The 18,838-nt window shown below is 43.0% G+C and overlaps 1 protein-coding gene across 1 annotated transcript in view; it reads right to left on the bottom strand.

The window, feature by feature from the left end:
* Positions 1 to 1,145: 1,145 nt before the first annotated feature.
* Positions 1,146 to 18,838, bottom strand: part of ARHGEF37 (Rho guanine nucleotide exchange factor 37) — a 135,480-nt gene continuing 117,787 nt past the window's right edge. The window contains exon 15 of the mRNA XM_059917471.1: positions 1,146 to 1,163. The gene's annotated coding sequence lies outside the window, so the exon portion shown is untranslated. The remainder of the gene's footprint in view (positions 1,164 to 18,838) is intronic.

Below are 18,838 nucleotides of genomic sequence, written 5' to 3'. Positions count from 1 at the left end.
AGATGATATATAATATTCAAAAAATATATTTTTTGAATATGATATATGAATGGCAACATGCCTTCATCTCTGTGATGACAGAGTTAGAGCTAGGGTGGAGGTTGCCCCCAGCTCCCTTCCCTACCTGCCTCAAGTCTTCCACCTGCCATAACACCTGGCTGGAGAGTGGTCTTCCCTGTATCCTGGGGTTACCTCTCTTAATGCATTAACACCTTGAGTGAGAACATTTTCTCTGTTAAGTATCTGTTTCCCCCCAAGAGACCGTGAGCAAATCAAGGCCAGGGACTGAGTCTTAATTTTAGATACATCAGCCCTCACAGTAAATGACATAGAGTAAGTAAATACTACTTGTTAAACTGACTTGAACCCATAGAGCTTGGAGATTTCTTTTCTTTTCTTTTTTTTAATTTAATTTTATTTATTTTTTTGGCTGCCTTGGGTCTTTGTTGCTGCACGCGGGCTTTCTCTAGTTGCGGCCAGCAGGGGCTACTCTTCGTTGCGTTGCTCAGACTTCTCATTGTGGTGGCTTCTCTTGTTGCAGAGCACGGGCTCTAGGCACATGGGCTTCAGTAGTTGTGGCATGTGGGCTCAGTAGTTGCGGCACGCAGGCCTTAGGGCACACAGGCTTCAGTAGTTGCTGCACGTGGGCTCAGTAGTTGCCCCACGTGGGCTCAGTAGTTGCAGCGTGCAGGCTTTAGGGCACGCAGGCTTCAGTAGTTGTGGTGCACGGGCTTAGTTGCTCCACGGCATGTGGGATATTCCAGGACCAGGGATCGAACCTGTGTCCCCTTCACTGGGAGGTGGATTCTTTTTTTTTTAAATAAATTTATTTATTTATTTATTTTTGGCCGTGTTGGGTCTTCGTTTCTGTGCGAGGGCCTTCTCTAGTTGTGGCGAGCGGGGGCCACTCTTCATCGCGGTGCGCAGGCCTCTCACTATCACGGCCTCTCTTGTTGCGGAGCACAGGCTCCAGACGCGCAGGCTCAGTAGTTGTGGCTCACGGGCCTAGTTGCTCCGTGGCATGTGGGATCTTCCCAGACCAGGGCTCGAACCTGTGTCCCTTGCATTGGCAGGCAGATTCTCAACTACTGCGCCACCAGGGAAGCCCAGGAGGTGGATTCTTAACCACTGCGCCACCAGGGAAGACCCGAGCTTGGAGATTTCTAAAAGCAAAAAGTATTGCTTTAAAATTAGATCTATTTTATATGAATAACAAATAAGCACATGGAAATATGCTCCATATCATTACTGATCATTAAGGAAACATAAATGACAATCACAATGCAATACAGCTACTCTTTTTCTATGATGACTAAAATTTTAAAAACTTGCCACACCAAGCGTTTGTGACAATGTGGAGCAACTGGAACTCTCATACAATATTGACACGAATGCAAAATAATACAAAGGCAAAATGATACCACTTTGGAAAATAGTCTGCCAATTATTAAAAAAGTTAAACATATACCTTCCACATGACCAAGAAATCTCATTCTAGGTATTTATACAAAAGAAATTTTTAAAAATATATGTCCACACAGGATGCATAGGTGAATTATCATAGTAGATTTGTTAACAACAGCCAAAACCTAGAAAAAATCCAAACGGCAGGCTGACTAAACTAATTGAATGAATAGACAAATTGTGGTAATAGCTATTCAATGAATACCGTTCTGCAATAAAAAAGAACAAACTCCTGACATACGCAACAACATAGATGAATCTCAAATGCATTATGCTAAGTGAAATATGCCAGACTCAAAAGACTGAATAGTATATAATTCCATTTAAATGAAATTCTAGAAAAGGCAAAATTATAGTAACAGGAAGTAGCGTGCAGAGGTGGGGAGAGCTGATTGACTAAAAAGAGGACAAGCAAACTTGGGCCTGATGGAAATGTCTAAACTGTAGTGTGGCAGTGGTTACATAACTATTTATGTTTCTCAAACTAATTGAATGTTATACTTAAATTGGTGCATTTTATTGTATGTAAATTATACTTCAGTAAAGCTGATTTTTAAAACATGTATAGATTTGTATGTTTTTTGTTTTTAAATATGGTTGGCTTTTTGAAGTAGGCAGTGTCCTGTCCCCAGAGAATGCCAAAGAACAACCAAATGGATATCTGTCAGGCATGCTGTAGAAGGGATTCCTGAGTTGGGTGCAAGCCCAGAAGAGATGGCCTTTAGACCAGTTACGGTTATGGAATTTAGGCTTAAGTCAGTATTGCCTAATGTGTAGTAGAAAGAACAGTGGTCTAGGAGTCAAGAGCTGTTCATTCATTCATTTGTCATTTACTGAACACCTCACACGAGCCTGGCAAAAGGCTCAACAGTGTTGAGCTTGAGCTAGTTTGAGTCCAGTTTCTATGCAGTCACACCTAAAAGAATCCTAACAAATATAAGCCCATCGCTAGGTATTAAATTGGGTGATACCGACTATAAGTGCCAAAGGAGGAGATCAGTGAGGGCTTGAGGGCTTGAAGGAGTCAGGCACATCACCCACTTTTCTCCATCTCCATCGCCACAGCCTTGGTTCAGGCTGCCATTGCCTCTCACCCTGGACAGTTACAGCAGCCTCCGCATGGGTCTCCATGAGCCTACTTGAACTTCCTCGGGTCCATTCTATACATAGCGTTCAGAGGGTTTCAACCGCCACCTGAAATCCAGATCCGACTCTAAAAATTCTTCCATGGTGTCTCCTTGCCCCAGATTAAAGTCCAAATTCCTCAACATGGTTCCCAGGGCCCTTTGTGACATAGCCCTGAGTTGAAGGAAGATCAGCTAGGGAGGTGTGTGGTATCCCGTGGGCTGGAGTGGGGAGGAGGAGCAGGAAAGGATGGAACGGAGAGATGTTTTCGATGCCAAAACCACCTGGGTTCCGGCACTGGCTGTGCTGTTGCTCTGTGTAACCTGAGCCTCAGTTTCCAGATCATCCAGAGATGAGGCAGGTGATCTCAAAGGACCCTTTCAGTTCCAGGGTTGTAGGTTTATGCTTCTAGGTATGTTTCCAGACTGCTCCTCTAGCTTTGTCTCTCTGTGTGCCCCTCTCACTCAGCAGACACCTTTATAGAAAATTGTTATCTGAGGATATGAGTCACAGATTATAACTGGCTCAATCTGCAGGAGGCTTCGCAGCCCATCCTGCTGACATGATTCTCTGCCCAGAAGAGCTGGAGAGTCATGTTACTGACCTGAAGTGCAAAAGAAAACCTGGTGAGTGTCCTTTGAAATGGGAAAAGAAGGAATGCACTTATAGCCACTGACACTCCCCTGGACCATGATTGTTCCCTGGAAGCCAGCAAAAGGGAACGAGTAGGAGAGGGAATGGTCCAGCCTTTCAGAAGGTTCCGATGCTGTGTGTCCAAAGCACTCAAAACACTACCAGGGAGGTGCTTCCTTCCAGTCAAACAGAAAGGTCACTGAACTGGCTGTGGATCAATGCGCTACTCACTCACTCAGTCTTGGCTTGACCTTGACAATGTCACTTCACTTCTAGCTCAATTTCTTTACCAACCAGTCAGACACAGTAAGGACAGCTTAACCTCATCAAACAGTTCACAATTTCAATTTCACAAGCAGTACATGTTCATTAAAGAAAACGTAAAGCACGAATAATCAAAAAGGACAAATAAATTCCTTAATCTCACCATTCCGACATGAACAGATGTTTTTCTATTTTAATCAAAGTGGGACTGCACTCGCACATTCCCTCCTGCACCCAATTATTTTCTTTAACAATATATTGCAAACATCTTTCCACGTCATTACATTTTCTTCTACGTTAGGATACTCAGATGTGACTGGATACCCATGGGTATTCTCCAACTGAGGCCAGTCTCTGTATTTTATTTCACCCTTCAAAAACACATCCAATCCCAAAAGAACCGGCAGGCACTCTATCACTGAAGACTTTGTGGGCCGTGGAAGAGAGAGTTGTATTGCTCACCATCCAGCAAACACTCTCAGACACCCCACTTGATAGCTCCATTCTCTCTGTAGTCCGACTTTCCTGCTCCCCCAACACAGCCTCTCAAAAACCACCACAAGTGTTGGTTGTATACGCTACTTGGCATATACAAGTAGACCTTCTGGTCTACTTGTATACGCCATGTAGCAAAACAGTAGTCAGATGGCATTCCTCAAGGTTGCCCCTTGGAAATTAATTTGACAGTATTATTTATTCATTCATTCCTGCAATAAATACCAATCACCTTTATATGATGGACATTGTTTTGAGTGCTGAGGGATTCTTCATTCAACAAGAGGAAAAGAATCTTGGTTCTCATGGGACCTATTATTTTTCACCGTTTACACTCCTGATGAAGGAAGTCTCATAATTTATTTCAAAAGTCAACTCTTTTTGGACCTGTGTTATTTCCAATTCTCCACCTCCTGGTGGTAAACAATGCCAATGTGAACATCTTCATGGCTTAGGCTCCCATTTTAAAGATCTTTCCCTTGACAGATCTTGTTTTAGTCATAACAATCGAAAGAGGCTCTACTGAAAAGGAAGGTAAGGACCAAGAAAAATCAAGTAATTTCCCCAGGGTTACATGTTTGGTTATTTGGTGGCAGATCAAACAAACAAACGTATTTTCAAGAGGAAAACACGAATTCACAACAGCATGAGCCAGATGACTTTGAGTCCTTTCCCCTTGAACAGCAGTAGCTGACGTTTACAGAGCACTTACCATGAGCACAACCCCAATACACACATTTCATTTAATCTTCTTATGTTATCATCCCCATTCCACAGAAGGGCGATGGACAACAAGTGACAGCCAAGTCTTGGACCCAAGTAGGTCTGATACCAAAGCCCACACTCTGAACCTCTCCTCTACCTGGCCTCACTACTCTATGCGTGTCCAATTCCAATCCCAGCAAACTTGTCTTTGAATCTTAAAAATTGCGTAGGAATCTGCTAGTGTTTCTGGCAAATACCTTTTCTGGGCAGGCCAGTTGTCATTAGTCTAAATGTTGTTTAGCATCATAATATCTTTTTTTTTTTTTTTAATTTATTTTTGGCTGCATTGGGTCTTCGTTGCTGCGCGCGGGCTTTCTCCAGTTGCAGCGAGCGGGGGCTACTCTTCGTTGTGGTGCGCGGGCTTCTCATTGCTGTGGCTTCTCTTGCTGTGGAGCACGGGCTGTAGGAGCACAGGCTTCAGTAGTTGTGGCACGCAGGCTCAGTAGTTGTGGCGCACGGGCTTAGTTGCTCTGCGGCATGTGGGATCTTCCCGGACCAGGGATTGAACCCGTGTCCCCCGCATTGGCGGGCGGATTCTTAACCACTGCACCACCAGGGAAGTCCCTAGCATCATAATATCTTAATAATAAAGATCATTCTCTCTATGTGACAATTTTACATTTTACAAACAATCTCACATGCTATCATCTCATTTGATCCTCACAACAAATACTTATCCTTCAAGTACCAACCAGACATCTACTTCTCCAGGAAACACTCTCCAACTGTCTCCAACTGAGAAGTCTCCCTTCTTCAGCCTTACAGTTCACCAGACTGCGGTTCTTTTAGGCTGTGTTGTTATTCTCTGTCCCTGAGAATAGGGACCAAGTTTTTTTCACCCCCAATGTCAGGCACTATGCCTGGCTTACTCTGTAAAAGTTTGTGAGCACCACTGCTCACACTAGGTTCCTGGGAGGGAAATGAGGATTAGAAATCAGGGTTCTTCACTCCAGTTCCTCACTGTAAGATTTTTCCTACCACACCTGCTTTGAGCTCAGCCACTTCAGGTCATTGGAGCCCTGGTGTTAAAGATGCTAAAAATGGAGACTTCCCTGGCGGTCCAGTAGGTAAGACTCCCAGCTTCCACTGCAGGGGGCACGGGTTCGGTCCCTGGTCAGGGAACTAAGATCCTGCATGCTGTGTGGTGCGGTGAAAAACAAAAACAAAAACATTAAAGATGCTAAAAATGAGCAGATGAGTGGAGAGATGGGAGAAAGGAAGGGAGAGTGGGAAGAAATGAAGGGAGGCAGTAACAGAAGGGAGAAGGTATAAGGAAAGGTGAGTAGATAGATGGAAGTAAAGGATGGATAGATGGATGGATGGATGGTTGGATGGATGGATGAATGAACGGACAGTAGGATGAATGGTTGAATGAAAGAAGAAAGGAAGGATAACTGGGTGGATGTATGAAATGAAGGAAAGAAAGAAATATAGATACACGATTGGATAGAAAAGGATAGTGCAAGTATGGGAAGGAGGAAGAAAGGAAGGAGGAGAAAGGAGGAAACAGGAGAAAGTAAGGAAGGAGGAATGGAAGGAGAGAAGGAGAGAGAGAAGGAAAGGAACAGTGACTTGGTTGAATAGGAGATTCAGGGTTGATTTATTTAGAATCTCACTCTGGAAATCACACACCCCTAGGAGGATCAGGTATGCGAGCCCTTCTCCACTGAGATTCTGCATTCCAGCCCTTAACCAATATTTCATATGCTGGATTAACCTAGGGCTCAGAGAAGTGAAGAGTTTGTTTTTATGACCAAGGATTAAGTTCATACAGACAGTCAAACTGGATACTTAGGATTCCAAAGCTAAACCTCTAAAGGACAATGAAATCAATCTTTAAAGAAACATTTGCTTTCTAATCTATAGAAGAGACAAAGTTACATGACACACAGAAGATCAACAAGGAAACAGGTCTTCCTATAAGTCAAGTAGCCCTAATAAACATCTATTTGAGTTAGGCAAACAGGATCAATTTTTATTAAACTTATGTGCTTGGCTTTGGGGACTTTCTCTCCCTGTTGCTCTGAAATGCCTATACTAGGGCTTCTGAGACCGTTTCTGAGGGAGGAAAACACACTGGGGTGGCCATGGCCCGGCCTGGAGCTGCTGTTCAGACCTGGACCATCTGTTTCCCTGAGTCCCACTGGGTCTCCCCATTGCTGGGACACAGCCTTGGTTGCAGGAGAAGCCCAGGATGGATCAGGCAATAAGTTCAAATGGAGACTGTCAGCAACTTGCAGCTGCTGCCTCCGAGTGACATGGGGGGCTGGGATCCCACTATCCTGGAGGCTATTCAGGGGGTTGGGGTAGGGCTCCAGCTCCCCAGGCCAGGAGGTCCCTGACTGCCCCAGAGACATGCCTCACGACACATGAAGCCCTGTACTGGGCCCTAGGGACACAGAGACGAACCAGAGGTGGGGCTGCCTTTACAGAGCTTGTAGACTGTTTGGGGAGATGAAGTCAACAAACACCTATAAAATAAGGTGGAAAGTGACCAGAGCCATGTGAGGGCACAGATGGGGAGGGTCTACGGGAGCTCTGAGGAAAGTGAGTCATTTCTAGCTGCGGCTGGATAAGGGAGGCTCCTGGAGCTGGAGACTTGGAGCTGGAGCTGGGCCTTAAATGCTAGGAAGGATTTCACCAAGTTAACAGGATAGCAAGGGCAAGGTTGCCTGGTCCAAAAGCCCATAGCATATTCGCGTGCCAGGAACTTCCTAGAGGGGCTACTGTGGATGGTGAGTGAGGCTGAGAGGTGGCGGATGGGCTGGGTGGGAGGACTGAAGTCCAGCCAGCCTCACTTAAGAGCTGTAGCTTTAGTCTGAAGTGTGGGAAGCCTTTGAAGGCTTTTGAGCAGATATCATTTGCATATGTAGATCCCTTTCCTTCATACACTGGCTCAATGATAAAAATCCTCCCGGGAGGGCTTGGTAAAATGCAGATCCCCAGACCCAAGTACAGGGGATTTTGGTTCAGTCTTTCTGGGGAGTCGGGGTAGAGGAAGGGACAAGCATGGTTTTGATCAGTCCCTCATTTCAGGGCTTAGCCTCACCTCTTTCAAGTCCTCTATTTACCACGTGTCTAAACCTCCATCCTTCAGCTGTGTCAGGGATTGGGGCGGTAGATAAACAAAGCATGGGGCTATTTCCTGTGGTGTGATGTGTGGAAGGATCAATGGGGAAATGTCCCCTACCCCAGTGACATCAACCCCAATGAACCCAGCCCAACACTCATGGGGCTGTGATCACCCCATTTCTCCCCCGCAGCCTCGAGGGCGCAAGAGGGTGGTAGCCTGGCCAACCGGCACGAACTTTGGCCTAGTGTTATCACTCTTCCTGAGAAATTCAAAGTGGCCAAGCAATTCAAAGGTCTTTTATGACCAGGAGGACAAAAGTCAGCTCCAGACATTAGCCATTAATTACTCCTCACCACAACTTGGATGAGATCCTTGTCCCACTTTTACACAGAGGCTTAGGGTTATGCTAACAGGTCGCTGTATGATGCCAAGGTGTCTTATCAGACTCCCAGGCAGGCTTCTTCAGAGAGCAAAGGCTTCTAAACTCACATCTACTGAAGTTGTGAGTGCCCAGGTTGGGAAGGGGGGCTCAAGGTCTCGACCAGCAGAGGAAAGATTTACACTTAAAACAAGGATCTCCATAACAACAACAACAAAATAGTAATTATGGAAGGTGAAGGATATGTCAACTACCTATTGTGGCAACATCTCACAATATTTACATGTATCAGATCACACTGTACACCTCAGACTTTACACAATGTTATATGTCAATCATATCTCAATAAAGCTGGAAATAAATAGTAAATCAAACCAGGATTCTTCCTCTCCTGGCAGGAGTGTCGATAGCAATCTATATCAGGAACTTTAAAAAAAAAGCTCTAGACCCTTTGGTTCAGCAATTCCATTTCAGGAATCTCTCTTAAGGAATTAATCCTCAGTGTGGACAAGCCTCCAGACACAGAGGTGTTCATGATAGCTGAAAAACCAAATCAAACATGTCTATGCTAGCCATAGACAAATTATTAACATTTATTGTATTGGGCTGTTGGCAAAGCATTTTACCTGCATTATCTTGTTGAATCCTGGCAGGAGTCATGTAAGGTGAATACTGGTATTTAGCCCATTTTGCAGATAAGAAAACTGGGGCACAAAGAGGGTAAGTAACACACCCAAGTTTGCATAGCTAATGAAACCGTGCACCTCAGATTGGGACTTGAACCCACGTGGCTGGGACTCGAACCTGGAGAAAATCCACAGTCTTCCAACTGAGATCACACATCTGGTTTCAGGACTTAGTGAAGCTCAGGTTCTTAATGTCTCATCACAGAAAGAGTTCAGTGAGAGACAAAGTGATAGGAAAGAAGTGGATTTATTTATAGAGAAACACTCCACAGAGTGTGGGCCATCTCAGAAGGTGAGAAAGGCACCAGGGTATGGGGTTGTCAGTTTTTATAGTGGTGGGTAATTTCATAGTCTAATAAGTGGGAGGAGTATTCCAGCCATTTAGGGAAAGGGCAAGGATTTGCAGGAATTGGGCCACCGCCCACTTTTTGATCCTTATGGTTGCCTTAGAACTGTCATGGCGCCTGTGGGTGTGTCATTTAGCTTGCTGATGTGTTACAATGAGCGTATACTGAGGCTCAAGGTCTAGTGGAAGTCGACTTGTCCACCATCTTGGACCCATTTTAGTCTAATCCGTTTATGTATGTCCTCGGACTATGTAATTCTTTCAAAAGTTGTGCCCTGCCCCCTTCCCTCCTGTTTCATTCCCCCCTCAGAGATTTTACTCCCATATTCTTATGGGAAGCAGAAGGGCAATGGTCCAAGTCTTCTGTAACTGCTTCAAGGCTGAGTAGGGGCGTCGACCCTGCCTGTCAGGGAGTAAAAATCTCTGGGTGCCTGATTTAGGGGCCCCAGGGGCAGGGCAGCTTCTCGTTTTAAGTCAGTGTGGGCTGGAATCTTCACATAGCCATTATCTTGGTGTGGAACTGTTGTAACTGCTTCCATAGCCTTTCTATGCATCTCCTTGATGATGAAGCACTTTTTGTAACAGCATCAGAGTACAAAAATATCTATAAATGACAAAAGACTTAAAAGGCATGATTAAACCTCTGATTACAGAGTAATCAATAAAGAAACTTGGTTACAATAACCAGAATTACGAATGATTACATTTAACTTAACATACCAAATAATCCTAAATATTTCTCTTTAAGATACCTCAGGGGGCTTCCCTGGTGGCGCAGTGGTTGGGAGTCTGCCTGCCAATGCAGGGGACACGGGTTCGGGCCCTGGTCTTGGAGGATCCCACATGCCGCGGAGCAACTGGGCCCGTGAGCCACAACTACTGAGCCTGCGCGTCTGGAGCCTGTGCTCCGCAACAAGAGAGGCCGCGATAGTGAAAGGCCCGCGCACCGCGATGAAGAGTGGCCCCCGCTTGCCATAACTAGAGAAAGCCCTCGCACAGAAACGATAGACCCAACACAGCCATAAATAAATAAATTAATTAATTTAAAAAAATAAGTTTAAAAAAAAAAGAATATGGCAGTGTTATTAAAAAAAAATTTTTAAAAAAAGATACCTCAGGGACCCTCTAAAGTACCCCAAAGTTAGGTGGCAATCCAAAGAAACTCAATTAAAATTCGATATTTGGGGCCTTCCCTGATGGCGCAGTGGTTAAGAATCTGCCTGCCAATGCAGGGGACACGGGTTCAACCCCTGGTCCGGAAGATCCCACATGCCACGGAGCAACTAAGCCCGTGCGCCACAACTACTGAGCCTGTGCTCTAGAGCCCACAAGCCACAACTACTGAAGCCCGTGCGCCTAGAGCCCATGCTCCACAACAAGAGAAGCCACCGCAATGGGAAGCCCGCGCACCACAACGAAGAGTAGCCCCTGCTCGCTGCTACTAGAGAAAGCCGGCGAACAGCAATGAAGACCCAACGCAGCAAAAAAAAAAAAAAAAAAATTGATATTTGGGAAGTTTGTCAAAAAGTTTTAAAATACCTGGTCAAATAAGATCATAGGTCACTGTGAGACAATACTTATTCCTTAACCAAAGTTACAAAAGATCTCAAAAGCAAATACAGATCACTTAAAGGCAAAGAAACTCATACTATCTGTTATTAAAAGCAGGATTTCAAGAAAACTTTGGAGGGAGAAACCAAATCCAGTCTTGTTCTAGCCCATTCCTAACAAAATCCATTTACCCAACTAAATTCAAACTGATCTTAGAAAATCCTGATCATGCATAACTCTTTTCAGTATTTTTCATTCTTCACATTCTTTTACTAAAAACACAAATCTTACTTTTCTTAAAAGTTTTTTTCACATTGAGTTACTTTTCTTGTTGACAACTTTGTTACAGATAGAATAAGGTCTTATTTGACCTCTAATAAACCTAGGTACAACAGAAGTATTATACTTAACTTGATGACTCTTACATGTCTATATTAATCAAACCAACAAGCTTAAGCTGCCTTCAATACCAGATAACAGTTTAGTATTGAGTATTTTCCAGATGACATGAACCTGAAATTCATTCTGGCCAGACTGTTTTCTCTTTCTGAGTATTTATATAAGTGCTTAATTTTTTAAAAACCAATTAGGTAGAGCTATTTTACGAATTAAATTTTGGCAATACCATACACCTACAACACACATATAGATACATATGAACACACAAACAAACACAGAGGCCTCATAGTTCCCATTCCAAAATTTCAGCCCTGAGTCAGGTACAACATAATAGCCATCAGTTACAAGGGGTTGGATTCAAATTGGGCTTCTAGCAGATGGAAGAAATCAAGGTCACCTACCTAGATGGTTAAACCCTTTTTACTAGTGTTTACAGAAAAGACACTTAAGATTTCTATTTATCCTTGACAAGTCAAGTTCTAAATTACTTTACCCTCTTTTTAAAATTTGCATTTAAAAAGATGGCAGAGATAAGGGTTCCTGAGAAGACCAGATAGGACATTTGCATCTCAAAGGTACAGGCAAGTTCCTCCTAGGATGACTTTGTTTCCCCTTTGTTTAATACTTACAAGCCTCTGTAAAATAAATAGGGAAAGTTTGGAGAGTGGTAAAAGGATTGGTGGGCTTTGGATTACTTTTGGAGCCACACCTCTGGTCCTGTAAAGACTTCATTTGTAAAACAAGGACAGTTTTGTTTTCTTTTTCAAAGAACTGGGTGGTTACCAGTGGGCACTGGCAGTCAAAGATATTGAAGGACTGACATACCCATTCACCTTTGTTGGAAAGTTTTATTTTTCCTCATTTAGCTTAGGGGAGAAGGCCTCTACCAAAATTCCTATCAGGCTCTGAATATCAGCTATGGTCAGTTTAGTCAGACCAGTGGCCTCCTATTTTGGTAATCTACATACAAACATTTTTGAGGATCTTCCCTAGGTTTAAGAAATCTGTACCTTATATTTAGACACTATATAACCCTTTTTACTTAATAATCACCGGCTGGATATCTTTGGCCAAGCCTGGAACCTCGATATTCCACATTCCAGGGTCTACTAAGGCTTCTATTTTAGCTTCAGATTTTATCTGTTCCTTTTTGCTTTTTGTTAGAACCATTTGGTGATGAGGGTGGTTCCCTTGCCCCTCAAGAAACAGAGTGGCCCCTAACTTAGTTAATAAATCTCTTCCCATTAAAGGGATGGGACAGTCAGGCACAAACAGAAAGGAATGTAAAAACAGCTGGCCATTGATCTTGCACAAAATGGGTTCCAGGAAAATGTGCCTGTGTCTCTTCTCTGACAACCCCATTAGGTATTCCTTATGATTGCTAAGGTTTCCAATCCTTTGGGTTAAGACCGAGGAGGTTGTACCAGTGTTTATAAGAAATTTTATCAAGTGGCCCGCCACATCAATGACCACCTGAGGCTCGACATTAGTTATGTAGATGGTGTCTCTTAGGCAGAGCCACTTTCGGCCTTGTGCCCGTTCAGTCTTCTGATTGAAAAACCATCAATGGCTGAGGGGCCCCCGTCACTCTCTGGCATCTGGGGCATTCCCTCTTCCAATGCCCTGGCTGTTTGCAGAGGGCACATGGATTACAACCCTCCCTCCAGTGCCCCTTTTGTCCACACAGGGTACACTGGCCTTGTATGGGCACCCACGGGCCTTGTGGTCTGCCAGGGCCAGATTGGCCCAGAAAAGCCGGCTTCCCCTTTGGTGGTCTCTGAGTGGACAAAGCCATTGCAATCATTTGGGCCATTTGCCTATTTCTCTGGGTGTGTTCAGTCTTTTTGGCCATATCCCTATTACTGAAAACCAAATAAGCCAATTGGAACAAATAATTCACTGGCGTCTGAGGACCAGCAGTTGCTTTCTGAATTTTGCACCTGATGTCTGGGGCAGACTGGGCTATGAAATGCATAGTCAAAAGGGCCCGTACCTCAGGGGAGGAGGGATCCATGTTCATTCGGGATCCATGGCGCTGTAGGGTGGGTCAATTAAAATGTCCTCTATGTCCTTCCTAGAGTTATCCCTCCAAGCTACACAGATTCATTTTGGGTTCCATTGCCTAGATGGAAGGCCATGAAAATCAACATAGGGTACTTCATTCCATTTTAAATTTCTTAACTCTTATGGTAGCCAAACCTGATTATATAACTTACTAAGTTTTTTCCTTTTAATTTCTGTTGTCCAAATCTCTCCCAATCCCAGAGTATAGGGCCCAGAGGGGTATAGGGCCCGGAGTATAGGGCCCAGATGCAGTCTGACCCATTTCAGACAAGCCTAAGGTGATGTCTTTAACTCCTGAGCTATCCAAAATTCCTCTCTTAAGTCAAAATCCACCACGCAATTTGGTCAAGATTTACACTTACAATTTTAGATGCTATCCCTTCCAAGGTAGTCTCCCAACCAGGTGTTAGCGCCCAAGAGTTGTCGTAAAGAAACGGCACAGAAGACGTCCCCAGTGGTGTTGATGATGAGCGGGAGTTGGTCTAGCTAAAAGTTGGGAATAAAGGGTCAGCACATGTAAGGGTCAGAGGGAGGGGAGTAAGAGCAATAAAAAGTACACCTTGGTGGTCACACAGGTCTTCTGGGGAGAAAAGAAAGAAGAGAGAAAGAGAGAAAGAGAGAAAGAAAGAAAAAGAAAGAAAGAAGGAAGGAAGGAAGGAAGGGAAGAAAGAAAGAAAGAAAGGGAGCAGGAGTGAACAAGAATGCAAGAGTGCAGGAGGAAAACCTCAGAGTCAAGGAGAAGAGTATAGAGACTAACAATTCTCTCCTGTATCTGTTGTTGGTTGTGCATAAGCATACAGGGTTCACCTGCCGGTCAAAAATGAGCAGACATCGGCAGAGCGTCCTCCCCAGTACGCCTGGCTCGCGGCGCCCCACGGGCCTCCTTAGGACCAAGACCTAACTCTCAACATTTTCTTACCTTATCACTGTCCCTATATGGTCGCCAGCTGAAACCGTGCATCTCAGATTGGGACTTGAACCCACGTGGCTGGGACTCAAACCCGGCGAAGACCCAGTTTTCCAACTGAGATCACACACCTGGTTTCAGGACTTAGTGAAGCTCAGGTTCTTAATGTCTCATCACAGAAAGAATTCAGTGAGAGACAAAGTGTTAGGTAAGAGGTGGGTTTATTTAGAGAGAAACACTCCACAGAGTGTGGGCCATCTCAGAAGGTGAGAAAGGCACCAGGGTATGGGGTTGTCAGTATTTATAGGGGTGGGTAATTTCATAGTCTAATGAGTAGGAGGAGTATTCCAGCCATTTAGGGAAAGGGCAAGGATTTGCAGGAATTGGGCCACCGCCCACTTTTTGATCCTTATGGTTGCCTTAGAACTGTCATGGCGCCTGTGGGTGTGTCATTTAGCTTAATGATGTGTTACAATGAGCGTATACTGAGGCTCAAGGTCTAGTGGAAGTCGACTTGTCCACCATCTTGGACCCATTTGGTTCTAATCCGTTTTTGTCATGTCCTCCGGCTATGTCATTCTTTCAAAAGTTGTGCCCTGCCCTCTTCCCTCCTGTTCCATTAATAGAACAGCACAGCCAGGATTTACAGAAACATGAAAAAAATACTTCTTTTGAAACGAGATTATTAAAAAGGATCAAAATTGATATGTGGAATGATTATAACTATATAAAACAATAATAACGACTCAGAGATTTATTTCTAAAGACTTCAAAGAAATTCTCCAAAATATTGCAGTGGTTGCCTTTAAGTACTGAGTGTGTGGATGTTTTGTGGCTTTGGCGCGGTGGGGTGGGGGGGGGGGTCTACTTTTTTCTACTTTACACAGTTGTTTATTTTTTATAATTCAGGGGAGAAAATGAACTTCTTGTTCGTCTTTAAACAGAAATTTAGAATTGATAATGCAAAAAGATGGTTCTCAAATGGAGGAATTTTAGGCAATGGAGGAGTTATCCAGGGGCAGTAAGGACCTTGTTGCAGCAGCCGCCAGAGGACCTTGGAAGTTTCTGACCAGCTCACTTTGATCTGACCTAGCATCACCTCAGAGGTGTGCAGGGAATAGCAGAGCAGAGAAGCCAAGATGGGGAAAGGCCCAGAAAATGAGTCCCAGGAGAAAATTTCTAAACCGTTGGTCCCAGACCATGGGGGCAGACCAGGGAGGTTTTCCAACAAGTCTGGAGACAGGGAGGCTGGAGGCATCTTTGTTTTCCTTTTTCCTCTGCAGGGTGGGAACTGGCAACCAAACATCAAGTTCCCCCCATTGTGGCCACACCAGGGGGGCAGGGAGGGTGGTCCCGGGCCTGGTCCACTCCTTCATCTCCATCAGTCTCCCCCCAACACCTACACATCCCCTTCTTTAAAATAGATAATTAATGTTTGCTCAACCTAACACAAAGCATGAATAAAAAATTCTTTGGAAAACTTTATTTTTATTTGACTATAACATACATCAAAGTAAAAACCCTGTGCTTGTTGGACAAACACACCTTCAAAACAGCCCTCATGCCCCTCCTAGAGAGGAGGAAACTGGAAGCACCTTGCCCTCTGCTGTGCCCTAATTCCACCAGCGAGTGCCAAGGGTTAAGGAGACCTAAGATGGGGACTAGGTGAACAGTTTGGCAGGCGGGGCAAGCCATCTGAGGGCAGCAGGAGAGGTAGGGCCCAGGGTCTGGGCCAAGGAGGCTGCAGAGAGCAGGGCCAGAGGGAAGGGTCCAGGGCTGCTCGGAAGTCAAGGTCAGGCAAGCATGGCTTCATCAGCGGCCTGAAACTGGTGGCTTTATGTTGAAAAACTCAGTTAATTACAGACATTTTCCAACATAAAATAATAAATGTCATTATAGAAAATTTAGAAAAAAAGGAAAAGGAAGTTAAAAAAACAAATGACCATTTCTCTGACACCTTTATTTTATTTAAAAATACATCTTATTATAAGTGTATTTTCCCTTTGAAAGTAAGCTAGGAGTGTTCTGTGTGTACTTTAAATATTTCTGCGTTGTTTGAATGTTTTAAAAAAATACCTGTCTTATTTAGGTTAAGTAATGTCTGCTGTTAATTTAGTAAATATAAAATAGAGCAGAAACAAACAAAAAGTGTTTTTTTAACCTAAATATTTTTTATCCTATGTTTCAGAAACTTTGTTTTTAATGACATAAAGCAGGTACTCAGGAAAAAGGTATATATCTTTGAAAGTCCGTGCTACCACATTCAAAAGGCACAGAGAGGGATATACACAGTGAAAGGTCAGCCTCCTTCCCTCCCTCTCCCGTTCCCCCAGCCAGCCAGTTCCCCTCCCTGGGGAAAACCATTTTTGCTACTTTTTATTCATTTTGGCAGAGAGTATCTTTGCATTTACAAATGTATGTGTAACCTCCCTTCAGTAATTATGTGTGCACACGTGTGTGTGGGGGAGGGGGTGTGGGTGTGGGTGTGTGTGGGTGTTGAGACTCTATGTTCTGAAACTTGCTTTTTACATAATTTATCTTGGGGATCTTTCCATAGGACAAGTAAAGAATTCTGTTGGCTGCGACCTCACCCCTACTGACCTAAAGCGCCCTTCTTAACGTCTAACCAGAAACCCTTACAACTCTTAGTCACTCTAGCAAGGCCTGCACCCCCTTGGGAGAGACAAGGAGGGGGGTGGTTCAAGGGCTCTCTTTTTCTTCCTCCCTCCCTCCCTTCCTTCCTCTCTCCCCTCCTTCCTTTCTTCCTTTCCTTCTTGCTTTCTAAAGTGAAAACAGCTCATTGTGGCTTTATTCACTCCAGTTATTAATGCAAAACATGTTTAATTGTAAAATGATCAGGAAGTCCAAGACAGGAAAAAAGGAGAGAGTAAAAAGTCACTCCCACCATTACCAGGAAATAATCCCTGTTAACATTTTAGTGCCCGTCCTTCAGGTTATTTTTCTGGAATGCACACAATTTTTTTTCACCATTTTAGCCATTTTAAAGTGTACAGTTCAGTGGTATTTAGTACATTCACAATATTGTACAACCATCACCACTATCTAGTTCCAGAGATTTTTCATCATCCCAAAAGGAAACCTTGTACCCATTAAGGAATCAATCCCTATTCCCCTCTCCCAGACCCTGGTAACCACTAATCCTGTTTTCTGTCTCTGTGGATTTGCCCTTTCTAAGTATTTTATATTAAGGGAATCATATGTACCTTTTGTGTCTGGCTTCTTTCACTTAGCATGTTTTCAGTGTTCATCCATGTAGTAGCACATACCAGCACTGCATTCTTTCTATAGCCAACTAATATTCCACTGTATGAATATGCCTTATTTTGTTTATCCATTCATCATTTGAGGGACTTTGTGTTGTTTCCACCTTTCGGCTGTTGTGAATAGTGAACACGTGTGAACATGCGTATATAAGTTTTTGATTGAACAGCTACATTCGACTTTTTGGGATATATATTTAGAAATGGAATTGCTGGTTAGATGGTCATTGTATGTTTAACTTACTAAGGAAACATGAAACTGTTTTCTACACTGGCTGTACCATCTTACATTCTTACCAGTGATATATGAGAGCTCCAGTTTCTCCACATCCTTGTCAACTCTTGTCATTGTTCACTTTTTTTTTTATTATATCTATCCTAGTAGATGTGAAGTGGTGTCTCATTGTGATTTTGATTTACATTTCCCTAATGACTAATGACATTGAGCATCTTTTCCTGTGCTTGTTGACCATTCATATGTATTCTTTGGTGAAATATCTATTCAAGACATTTGCCCATTTGAAAAATTGGGCTGTTTGTCTTTTTATTGTTTAGTTTTACAGTTTCTTTACATATTTTGGACACAAGAGCCTTATCAGATACATAATTTGCAAATATTTTCTTTCATTCTGTAGCATTCTTTTCATTTTCTTGGTAGTGAATTTGATACGTAAAGGTTTTTAATTTTATGGGTGAAAGGTGCCAAAGGGTACAAAATTCTAGTTAAAAAAAATAAGTCATGGGGCTATAACATACAGCATGGTGACTACAGTTAATAATACTGTATTGTATAACCAACAAGAACCTACTGTATAGCACAGGGAACTATACTCAATAACCTGTAATAACCTATAATGGAAAAGAATCTAAAAGAGAATATATATATAGGCATGTATGTATAACTGAATCACTTTGCTGTATATCTGAAACTAACACAACATTGTAAATCAACTATATTTCAATAAAAATTTAAAAAATACTATATTACATGTTTGAAAGTTGCTAAGAGCATAGATCTTAAAAGTTCTCACCAAAAAAATATTTGTACTATGTATGGTGATGGATGTTAACTAGACTTATTGTGGTGATTACTTCACAATATACACAAATATGAAATCATTATGTTGTACACCTGAAACTATGTCAGTTATATCCCAATGAAAAGTTTTTAATTTTGATGAACTCCAATTTATCTATTTTTTCTTTTGTTGCTTACACTCAAGGTCATGAAGACTCATGCCCATGGTTTTTTTCCTAAGAGTTCTGTAGTTTTAGCTCTTATATTTAGATCTTTTTACCATTTTGAGTTAATTTTGTATGGTGTGAGGTAAGGGCTCAACTTCATTCTTTGCATGTAGATATCCAGTTGTCTCAACATCATTTGCTGAAGAGGTTATTCTTTTCCC

Source organism: Balaenoptera ricei, chromosome 3 (assembly GCF_028023285.1).
Source record: "Balaenoptera ricei isolate mBalRic1 chromosome 3, mBalRic1.hap2, whole genome shotgun sequence".
Taxonomy (NCBI): Eukaryota; Metazoa; Chordata; class Mammalia; order Artiodactyla; family Balaenopteridae; genus Balaenoptera; species Balaenoptera ricei.
Note: the sequence above shows the minus strand (reverse complement) of the source record. Positions and strands in the feature narration are given on the sequence as shown.